Consider the following 10,966-nt stretch of genomic DNA (forward strand, 5'->3'; position numbering starts at 1 on the left):
GCTGTGTTGTTTACACTATTCATTCTTTCTCTTGTTTTTTTTTTTTTTTTTTTGTCTGATGTGTTCAGTAGAGATGTTTGCTGTTGGCTTCATTTCAGAGCAAGTCTGTTCTGTCCCTGGCCTTTTCATTTTTTTCCTTTTCTGATTCTGGATTTTTTTGGGGGCTGGGGTTATGGGTGGTGGTGGTGTTTGAATTCCTTCTACTGTGTACTTATTCTGAAAAGCTTCCTCATGGCTGAAGACTCTGATGTAAGGCTGTTGCTGGACAACTTCCCTTCTGCTTGCTCCTTTTGTTCTGAATGGTTGAACGTGCAGTTAATTCCTAAGAGATGCAAAAAATTGCATACAAATGTATGCTTTGATTCAGCAACTGGAACTACATGGACTGCTTGATTTGCACGCGTGGCAGGAACAGGATGCAGATGCAAGTCAGGTATGGACAAAGGGTTGGTGCAGGTTTGGGCCTTTAGAACTTATGAATTAGTTCTGGTAGCTAATGGAGAACTGTTAAAGCAAGCTAAAACACACAACTGATTCAGCCTGTGATGCACCTGTAGGGTGATATGAAGAAAGTAATACAGATATCCACAATTACAAGTCAGTGGTCAGATGCATGAAGTAATGTGAAACTGTATTATCATACTTCCTTAAGCTGTGTGCAACATAATATCAAATGTGGAGCTCAAATCAGGAGAGCAGAATTTGTGTGCTATGAATGCTTGGTGCATGTTGACTAGATAAAAACAGGCATTTATCTTTAGATCCCCTAACACTGGGAAGAGACAGAAGATAAGGGAAAAACGTGTAAATCTGGAGATTTGCAGTGGAATTCACTTGCTGTTGTAAACAAGTAGGATATAAATGTAGGTGTTTCAGGTCATAACCCATCAGCTATGTGATTGCTGTAGATCTTTTTATTGGTGTTTTCTGATTAATATAGGTCAATCATAGTCACTTTGTGTTTTCCTGCAGTTACTATTGAACTTGAATAGTTACAGTAGTGTTTTAGTGTTCAAGTATTTTATTTAAAATAAAAATCTTGGTGACATTTGATAAAAATAAAAAAAAATAAAATTTAAAAAAAAATGTTGCTAAGCATTTCTAACTTCAGTTCTAACTTCCACATTTCTCTGCAGAATCAAAAGGTGACAGACAACTACTTCGTTGTAAATGGAAAGGCAGACCTGGCAGGCTGGGCATTTTAAACACGTTTAAAACAATCTCAAATGCTCTTAGAAGAGGTGGAAAGCTCTTGTACATTTGTCTATCTGCTCTTTTTAGATAGTTTAAAAATATGTGAAGTAGTACATATTTTATACTCCAAACTAAACCATGTAGTTTATCTACGATTTTTTTTTCTCAAACTTAAAAAGATAATTCTGATTTGGCTGTAGGTTTACTTCAAGTACTTATGTTTAAAAAAAAAAAGGGGGGGGGGAGGCAAAACACTGCCAGTGGTAAAGAAGGTCAGGGTAATTTCCCAGACAGTCTTTCGCTGCTCAACATGCAATGTCTGCAACTGGTGAGCATTTTTGTCCATTGTTGTAAGTAATAGATTAGTTTTAACATCCCAGGAGAATAGCTTGGTATTTTAAGCAAGATGCTTTAAAAATGAATCATTATTGATATTTAATGATTAGTTTGCAAGTTAATAACTCAAAAAATGCTGTAGGCTATTTCAGCTAGCAAGTTGATAGACACAGACATTGAAGAAAAAGTTACCCTATTGAAATGTCTTTAACCCATAATTATTTCTATGCTTGCTCTAATGAATGCGAAATCGTTTGGAAAAAATGCTTGTTTGGCTATAAATAACAGATTTAATTTTTTATTTTGTTAGGAAAGTATGGTTTTGTCATGCTTGTATAATGAACTCCAGGAGTCCTGAAGAACCTTGAAAGTGCATATTTTTTTTTTAAACCAATCCAACAGCCAACCTTTTTCCCAATAAAAATACTCAAGTATCAATCTTTTTTTCATGCTTATGTAGTTTACATTATACAAGGTCACAGGTGTTAAATTGCCTGGTGAATCTTCAAAGTTCTTCTAATATTCAGATGAAAATGAAGGTTGGGGTCCATTGTCCTGCTTGCACATTTGTGTCCTGGAATCTTTGTTTATGTACTTGCATATAAATGACTCCATCTGAAAAGACTAGATGATCACAATCTCATTTCTTACGTAGATGCCAAGCTACATTTTTCCCCCTTTTTGCGATCTGTTGCTGATTTCATCTTTCCTGCTTTCTGCAGTGCTTTTAAATGTTTATTTAACTAAGCTATAAAACTCTGTGTTTCTACCCATCAGAGAGCAGGTGAGCAAGAAAGACAAACTTGGAAGCTCCTGGTCTTTCATTACTGAACGTCTCTTGTGTGCACATCATGCTGGGGTTGCTAATAGGATTTTTCCATGTGCACCTTAGTTTGATCTTCTAAATTCTGTTCTATGGGGTGTGCTATAATGAGATAGATCCAGCTTCTGTGATCCAGATAAAAGCAAACCCTCAACTACAAATAGATAATGCTCTACAGAGGTTTCAGAAAGCTGATTAGGGAGATATATTTGCTAACTAAAGAAGGTAGGCTGCTAGTTTTTAACTTCTCTTCCAAGGAATTTTCTCTGCCATGGATTTAGTAGTGCCTGAAGTTCCCTTTAGTAATGACTGAACATTTTCTCTCCCTGGTTGAGATTGTTTGAAGAAAAAAGTCCTGAGCGGTGTATCTTTGAGGTGTAGTGGGATGTCACAACCTACGTATGACTTACTTGCTCAAAGAAGTAGAAAGAGCCCACAGCTATACTGGAAGGGAAGTAAGGACAAGTTGAAATTTAAGGCTTGTTGGAAGACTGAAGTGATGACAAGTTGATTTTTAGATACCAGATTCTGTATTAAATTTGTTCTTGCTTCTGTAATGTTGATTGATTACGTAGTAACGGGATTTAAAGGTTTTCAAAAGCAACCAAAAGTACATTAAAATCCTGTGCACATCTCCTGATATACCCACTTCGAAAGAGATGTCAAATGATTTTGTTCTATTCTGTTTATCCAGGCATTAACAGGTGCTAACACTTAGTGAAAACCTGACATTCAGCTCTAAGACAAATACTGTGTTATATGAGAAGACAAGGGAAAATGTTGGGAATAGCTAACACTTAATGTTATGACCATGGCAGAAAATTTGCAAAAGAGCTTATGTGATTTAAAAGGTTTAAAAAGCAGTCAGTTTGAGTTAGGTTTATGTAGTTGGACTGGAAAGCAATCTGAACATGGTTCAGTTTCCAGGTTCAATAAAAGAATCGAAGTATTTCCTATTTGATGTATTATTTGATGTTGTGTAAAATTCGTAGGAAGGTTATTGACTGTTAAAAGCAGTGGTTTTTAATGGCATTGTTTACCAGCGAAGACAGAAGAGGCCAGGAGCATGCACGTACTGTTTATAAGGAGATTACGTTTCGTTAATGGAATATTTCAGAAGATTGTGCTTTTTCCATATGCAAATCTGTAAGTAGTAGTCTGTTCCTTGATGCGTACCACCTGGTTCAGAATTTTTATTTGCTTTGCTACCACTCATGTATCGAGACAGAAACAAACTTGGCTTATATCCCTTTCTGAATGGCAAGTGTTACTCTGCTTCCTTGACTTACTAATGCCTCTAGCTTCCAGTACTCTCTGGACTCCACCACAATAAATGAAGAAGACTCACCCAATGAAAAAATTGTCCCACGTAACAATCAACTTAGAGTTTTATAACGTTTCTATCACTGTTTATGTAACAATTACCCAAACAAAAATAAAGGACTCTTAATGACAGCAATAACAAATTAAAGAGGAATAAAGCTTACTCAACATGTTAATTCTATTTTCCACTTGGGTACTACTCAAAACAGCAGTGGAAAAAGAGTGATAGCAAATACGTCCCATGGAAAACAAACTAAAGTTATCTTTTCACAAGCGATAGCAACACCACAAATAAAATAATTCTCCTTGGATTCAGTTAGCAGATGCTAAAAAATCCTGTTTTACATGGTAGTTAAGAGGCTTTTCTGATTTGTGATTATTTTTTTTCCTCTTCCAAAGGAAGCTAGGCAGAACCGGGGATGCCCATTTTCATTTTTCTTAATATTCTTGCATTTTGATGTGTTACAACATGAAGGAAATGAGGGACAGATTTCTCCAAAGGGGCTCACATTATATGGGAAAGATCACATCTTTACACTATAGTAACACGCAACAAATAAAAAGGAACAGTGAAAAATGGACAATTAAAATACTCCAAAGGTTGTCTGCATTTGGGAAATGGTGAAAACATTTCCAGTGGTGAAAACACATTTCAGGTATAATGCACCATTAGGAGAAAGCAATTTGTGCTACGTAAGCTCCTCGTTGTATCATCACTCTAGGCTTAAAACTGTATGCACTTTAGCAGGTGATTTTTCACACCATAAAAAATATTCCATGACCTACTAATATGTGAAACCAACTAAATAAATCTGTAAAATAGGGAAACTTCATTTAATAATGTCCAAATGAATTAATACAAATCTGCACCCTCTCCTTAGTACTATCACTCTTTACTACTGCTGTTTGCAGTAGTTTTCATTACAAAGTCAGTTTTACTGTGAACTAACTTTATTGCCTTGTGTTTCCCTGAGTGTTGCGGCCTGTCTGGATGAAAGGAGTTCTAGGTTGGCAGGAGAGAAAGAAAGGTCAGCTGGTAGGAAGCATGCTGAATCTACAGGCCCTGGGTGTCACATACCATAAAGAGCTCCCTCGAAGCAGCGTTGCTCCCGTTTGGATAATGATGGCTCAGGTAATTAAGCCTGCAATACAAGTAGGATTCAGTAAGTAGAATTGAACTTTGATTAAACCTTCTGATGGGTTATGCAAAGAGAAGAGCACTGCAGAGAGGGGATTTCCTAATAATATTGACTTCTGTCACAGCACTGGACATTGGTGAAACCAAGTCTACTCAGCTGGAAAATTGGATGTGAGGAGAAGGACTTCTCTGTAACTCACATGTTACAGTGGCACTACGCTTGTCTGGTTGTAAATCAATATGAAGTCCTACATTGAGAACAGAAAGCAGTAGGAAACACTCATGTTGATGTGTGCATTGCTGTTAATTTTGGAAGCTCCGTGTATTTATAGCATTTATAGCTATTTTATCTACTTGGACCCTAACACATTTGTAACTTGAACAACAATAGATACCATGCAGTGTCCCCAGAGAGAGAAGTAGTGCTCTGGTAATTGATTTGAATGTAATTTTGACCACCTTCATGGCACCAGATGACAATGGCATTAGGCTGTGCAACCTACTTGGGGATCAGTTGCCCCCCTCTTTTTTTTTCTTCTGTCACCTAGAACAGACCAACATCTCTTGGGAGAGGCAGCAAAGGGCAGCAGGGAACACTCCCATCCGAAGAAAACGGAAGGCAAATAATTTCATGCAAATATGCGCATGCCAGGGAAGGTTAATGCTGTCAAAAGAAGAGAATGTTGAGGAAAAAAGTCAAGCTCTTCAACTAGGAAACCCTTCAGCTGTGATCTAAAATTTCTGAAATGCTTAGTGATTTTATTTTCCGTTTTTATTGCTCTCCTGAAACTTTTTTTTTCCCCCCCAAGAGTTTCTTTCCGATGAAAAGCCTAAATGAGAGCTCCTTGGTAGTATCTTAAGTGAAACACAACCATTAATCTCTTTTGAGAATCAAGGTCATGAATTTTCAGCATTTTTGGACACTTCTCTGATATTCCTGCAGGGGTGACAATAGGTTGCTGTTGTTATGAAGCTGCCAACATCTTGAGACAGAGAGAATATGGCGAGACATCACATGAAATTTCTGGGGTAAAATAGAGGTTTTAATTCCTGTATGTATGTTAGGAAGGGAAGCCTTTATTTTTATAGACCAATAGTTTAAGATGGTTTTGTCTGAAAGAGACTTCCTGAATATTTCTTCATAGCAACCTGGTCTGTGTTTTACTCCTTAAAAGATGCCATACTTTTTCTCATTGTCCTGTATTTAAAAAACAAACAAACAAAACAAAAACAGGCAGGATGATAGGTGATGTAATGGCTGTATTGAAGTCTGAATCTTTCATGGGTTTTACAGTGCATTTCAGTCAACTCCTTAAGTTAAAAACTGGATGCAATATCTGGCAAAAGAATAAATTATGAAGTTAGGGTGGTTCAGGCCATTCCTTGATGGAATTTTGTTTCTCACACACAAGTATTTTTTTTAAATCAGATGTTTCATGCCTGATTTAGTCAGCCATATGACAGTTAATTACACCTGAAACAATTGAGCCATTATTGAAGAAAGAGAGCTGTCAACAGAAAAGCCTTACTAAAATCAACACTAAGACCATCCTGCAGTCAGCTTTTGTATGTACTGTTTGAAACCCTTACTTCAGTCAGTGGAATAAGCAAGCAATGGCTGAGCTGTTATGACCATCTTAGTGTTTCTCTGTGAAAGAGAAGGTCTGTTATGACAGTCTTAGTGTTTCTCCTCTGAAAAGGCTGGTTAAAGGCGGTTGATTATGGAAATAAACTTACAGAGGAGTTCAACGGGGTTTTAGTAAAATATTACTCTTTCATATGCCTGCCAGAACATAGCTAGTTTTCCTGGATTCTACTACAGTTCCTCTGGGACCACTATGTGCTTGAATGTTTTCAATAACTTGACGTGTTTGTACATCTGGTTGTATAGCACTGCAAACAAAATGGAAGTCGTACTCATTAGTCAATATGCCCAACTAATATATTACCAGTGCTGTGACCTGCAATGGCTTACTGAAAACAAGGTTTAATCTGTTTTTCAACAGATTCAGTTATTGCCAGCTGTGTTTTTAAAGCATTGGAGTTTATGGATCTTCTGGAAGAGGACAACTACGTATTTTCAGATTATCTTCCCCATCTGTATTCTCTCTCTTTGGTGTGTGTAGCTTTCATTATCTAGGGGATAAGAGGTGGTCTGTAGTCACATGGATCCTTTGATTGGACATTTATTCTGTGTTAGACAATACATAACCCATCTATTTGAAAACATGGTGGAAGTAATGTTATCTTGTTTCCCTTTCTTGGTTGCTGAATTCTGAATTAGGAATTGAGCTCAGTGTACTGGATTTTCAGGACAGCAGGGCAGAACGATGAGGTGGCAGGCAGGCACCCTGCTGCTGCAATACTGCTGGGATCGGAAACTAAGCCTCAGAGATGGTGGGAAGCCCAGAACCTTTCAGTCCATACAGGGGGGCATGTTAAATTCATTACTGCCAAGGCTAGTCTTCAAAGAAATGCTTTGTTCAAGGTAATGAAGGAATTGAGATTGGACTTGAGGGTAATTGTTCTCTTGAAAGAAAAAGGGGATTAGATTCAAAGCCTAATGCTGGATCTAAGCATCTTCCCTTGTAGGATTAATTACATATTACAGCAGAACTTCAAGCTGTTCAGGAGCTTCTCAGCACATAAAATTCACTTCGGAAATGTTCTATGGTAGATCCCTCTGCTCTGTGACTATGATGAAGAAATGTGTGAGAATGTTATAATAATTTAGCTGAATTTTTAGTGACATATCAATTTCAGTACTTGAACTTTAGTTGTGACTTGAGCATTGAGCTCAGACCAAGAGACAGTACCTGATGTGAATTTTAAGTGTCTAGTGCACTGCAGAAATATTTGAAAACATCTGTAGAGTGGAATTATGGTGAGATGGACTGGAATAGGCAATTGCACAGTCTAGCACTTGGGTTTCTGTGCCAGGTGGGGGCAAGCTGTCCTATGTGGCTTGTGCAAAAGCCTAGTCCAGAGGTATAAAATCTTGATTGCTGATGGACAGAGTTATCTAATAAAGCAACAGTCAGAATTTACTCATAGGTTTGCACATCATTCCTCATCCATAGATTTGAACTCCAAGATGGTAAAAAGATATTTCATCGTAAGAATATCATGAAATGGAAAAGGCCACAGAAAACATATCAATCGGCCAACAGGAACAGTGGTAAGTAAAGCCAATTCTTGAGTGTTGGGATTGTATAGTGTGATGAAATGATGGCCGGGTGTGGGGGACTAGGTAGATACATTGCGTGCATTTGCACATAAACTATCTTCAGTAGACAGTCTCCTTCCAGAGTGCCTCACCTTTACCTGCTTTTTCCTCCTTTTCCTGGATGAAAATGCAGGTGGTGTTAGTCAAATGCAATTTACATTCTTTCTAGAACTGAAGCTGAATTAAGGAAAGGGATGCATAAGCCTAGCCTGTAACAAGAGCATAGATGGTAGGAGGTAATAAAACATCTTGCTGGAACTTTATACAGCAATTATTTCAACTAGAACTCAATGTGGATTAACAAAGTGTCACCAGATCCTATTACATTTTCCTGTACTTCACAGATGCCTGTACAAGTAGAATTTTTTTTTTCACTCCCTACCAACCTCTTGCGGCGTACAGGGAGAAGCTATTTTTCATGATCAGTAGCATGGAAACGGAAGAGAGAGTATGAGCCATCAGCTGGTGGAGGGTTTCTACAGGGAGTTAAGCATGAGTATGATGAAAGGCCAGCTGTAGATTGTACAGATAATGCATGATCGTTGTAGTGCACTGTCTGCATGGGAGTTTGCACTAGCTTGCTTTCCACTAGTTGTGTGAGATTTGAAAGGGGTGTAAAAACTTGCCATAGGTGTTAATAGTATTGGCTTCACATGCAAGCTCTCTATGCTCAACTTCTGGTGGTAATCACAACAAAAGTAAACACAGAGTGTGCATGTATCTCTCTTTGTTGCCATATGTCAGGTCTGCTTGCCTCTCATGCAAGATCTGGGGTTTGTAGCAGTTCTCAACGACCTTGCTAGGTTAAAAATGAGATGAGGTTACGGGCACCCTGTTTGAACACTGATGGCTCTGTTAGCTGATTTGAACTGTTGAGCTGTTGTTAGTTTGCAGAACATCTCTGAATATGGAGCAGTGCCATCTTGCACATATTTTTCTACTTTGTCCTGGACTGCATGTTCATTCCTGGCCTGTAGGCTGCTTTGTGTTCATTGTTTTTCTCTGTGTCTGACACATGCTCCCAAACAGTGTTTCTGTCTCAGTCAAAATTGCATTAAAGTGTGTGCTTCTATGCTCCTTCACTTTCTCTGAGGTTCTTTGTTTTTCCTCAGCATCAGGGCTGTGTGGTATCTGTAATTTGCCTCTGTCGGCTACAGACCAAGCAAACTTGTTTTCTTTGTCTGAAATGAGTCCACTAATAATTGTCAGTCCCAGAGAGAAGCTGGAGGAGGGAACGTCTGGTCAAGTTCGGTGAAATTCTCCAGGTTAGTCTCCAGACATCAAAATCAATTTCATTTGTCTGTCTAAATGTTACTGCTTGAAGTTGAGTAATGATGTGTTACTTGAGGATGAGCAAATTGGGTAGAAAGAGGCAGGAGCCTTCCTCTAGATCAGAGGTCTGTTTTGTTACTGCTCCTATAAAGTAACGACTACTGCCCTGAAAAATTTCCTCTGACATAGGAGAGATGAGAATACAGACAGTGAAGTAATTGGTTTGTCCGGGTGGATATATTACATACATTTGTCCAGGCATAAACCATCTCTAGTTGTTGACCAAACAGCTCATCATACCCTAGGTTGAGCATCCCCGTAGCCATTTCCTATTCAGTGATGGAAATGGTGACAGCGCAAAAGACTCAGCCTGCCTCTATCTCCTCACCTGGCCAAATCCCCCACATAGGCTGAGGTGGCAGAACTAGCACTCCCTGACAGAAAAAGAAAATGTCTCCACTGCCAGCAAGTCTCTTCCAAGTATGACTAAATGCATAGTTTCTATCAGTTTGCCCTGCTGCATTTTAGAGGAGTGGGGGAGTGGAATGTGTTTATGAGCATAGGAATGTTTATTGCCACAGTGCGAGAGATGCAGGTATGTGAATTATAGGTTATCCTCTGATTTTTTTGATCGACTTGAAGAGAATAGAGGGGTTAGAATAAAAGCAGCAGAGCAAATGATCTTAAGCAAAAAATGGAAAGTGAGGAGAGGAGAAAAAAAAGAAAATTATTCATAGTATCGCTCAATGAACCACTGTAATTGAAACCTGTCATCCAAAAAAAATGCAATTCTGCAGTAAGGATATCTGGAGATGCTAAGATTTAGCAAATGTCCTTCCTTACAAGGCAAGAAGTAACAAGAGCAAACTTCTGTATCTCGTACTGACTCATGTCAGCAACCTTACTGTGGATGCCATAGGCCCAGTATACAATGCTAAATGTGTTCTAATGTGTAAAATGTCAAGTACCTAAGAGTGCCCCTTTCACAATGGTCAGAAGTCTGTGACCGTGTTCCACCAGCTATGCCTGAGCTGGTAGGCCAGGCATTGCAGAAAATGGCTGCAAAATGCAAAAACATCGCTTTGCCAAAGCTTGTGGAGCTAGGCTTTTTGTCAGGATCTCTTCAGTCCTTTCTATCTAGAACAAAGCTTCCAGTTTCAGCCGGGCAAAAATCTGAGACCTCAGCATGAGGAAGCACTGGTTGTTGTGGTGCTAATTCTTACTTATTTGAATCGGTTTCTTTTGCCCTAATGCCACTTGACTGGCTTGGCAATTGAAGACAACAAGCAGGGGCAGACAGAAAGCTACTCTTTGATGGCTAAGGTCTAATTTCCAATATGACAATCTCTCCATTAACTTCTAGTACATTTCTATGTTTAACTCTGCCTTAAAGCTCTAGAATATCGCTGACTTCATGACAGGTTGATCTGGGCTGCTGTTAGTTTGGATGAACTTGAAGTTTTTTTGTCTTAAGTTTTGCAGTCAAGATGACTTATAGCCTGATCTTGGGATCTGTACAGAATTGGCTGGTGGAATACCTTTTTTTTTTTTCTTTTTTCTGCAACTCTGAGTAATCAGATTGTGTTGATTCTGATTGTTTTCTAATAATGTCCAGTTATTTTTAGACTTGGTGTTAATCTCTGATGTCAGTGTG

The sequence above is a fragment of the Anas platyrhynchos genome, chromosome 5 (genome assembly GCF_047663525.1).
Source record: "Anas platyrhynchos isolate ZD024472 breed Pekin duck chromosome 5, IASCAAS_PekinDuck_T2T, whole genome shotgun sequence".
Classification (NCBI taxonomy): Eukaryota; Metazoa; Chordata; class Aves; order Anseriformes; family Anatidae; genus Anas; species Anas platyrhynchos.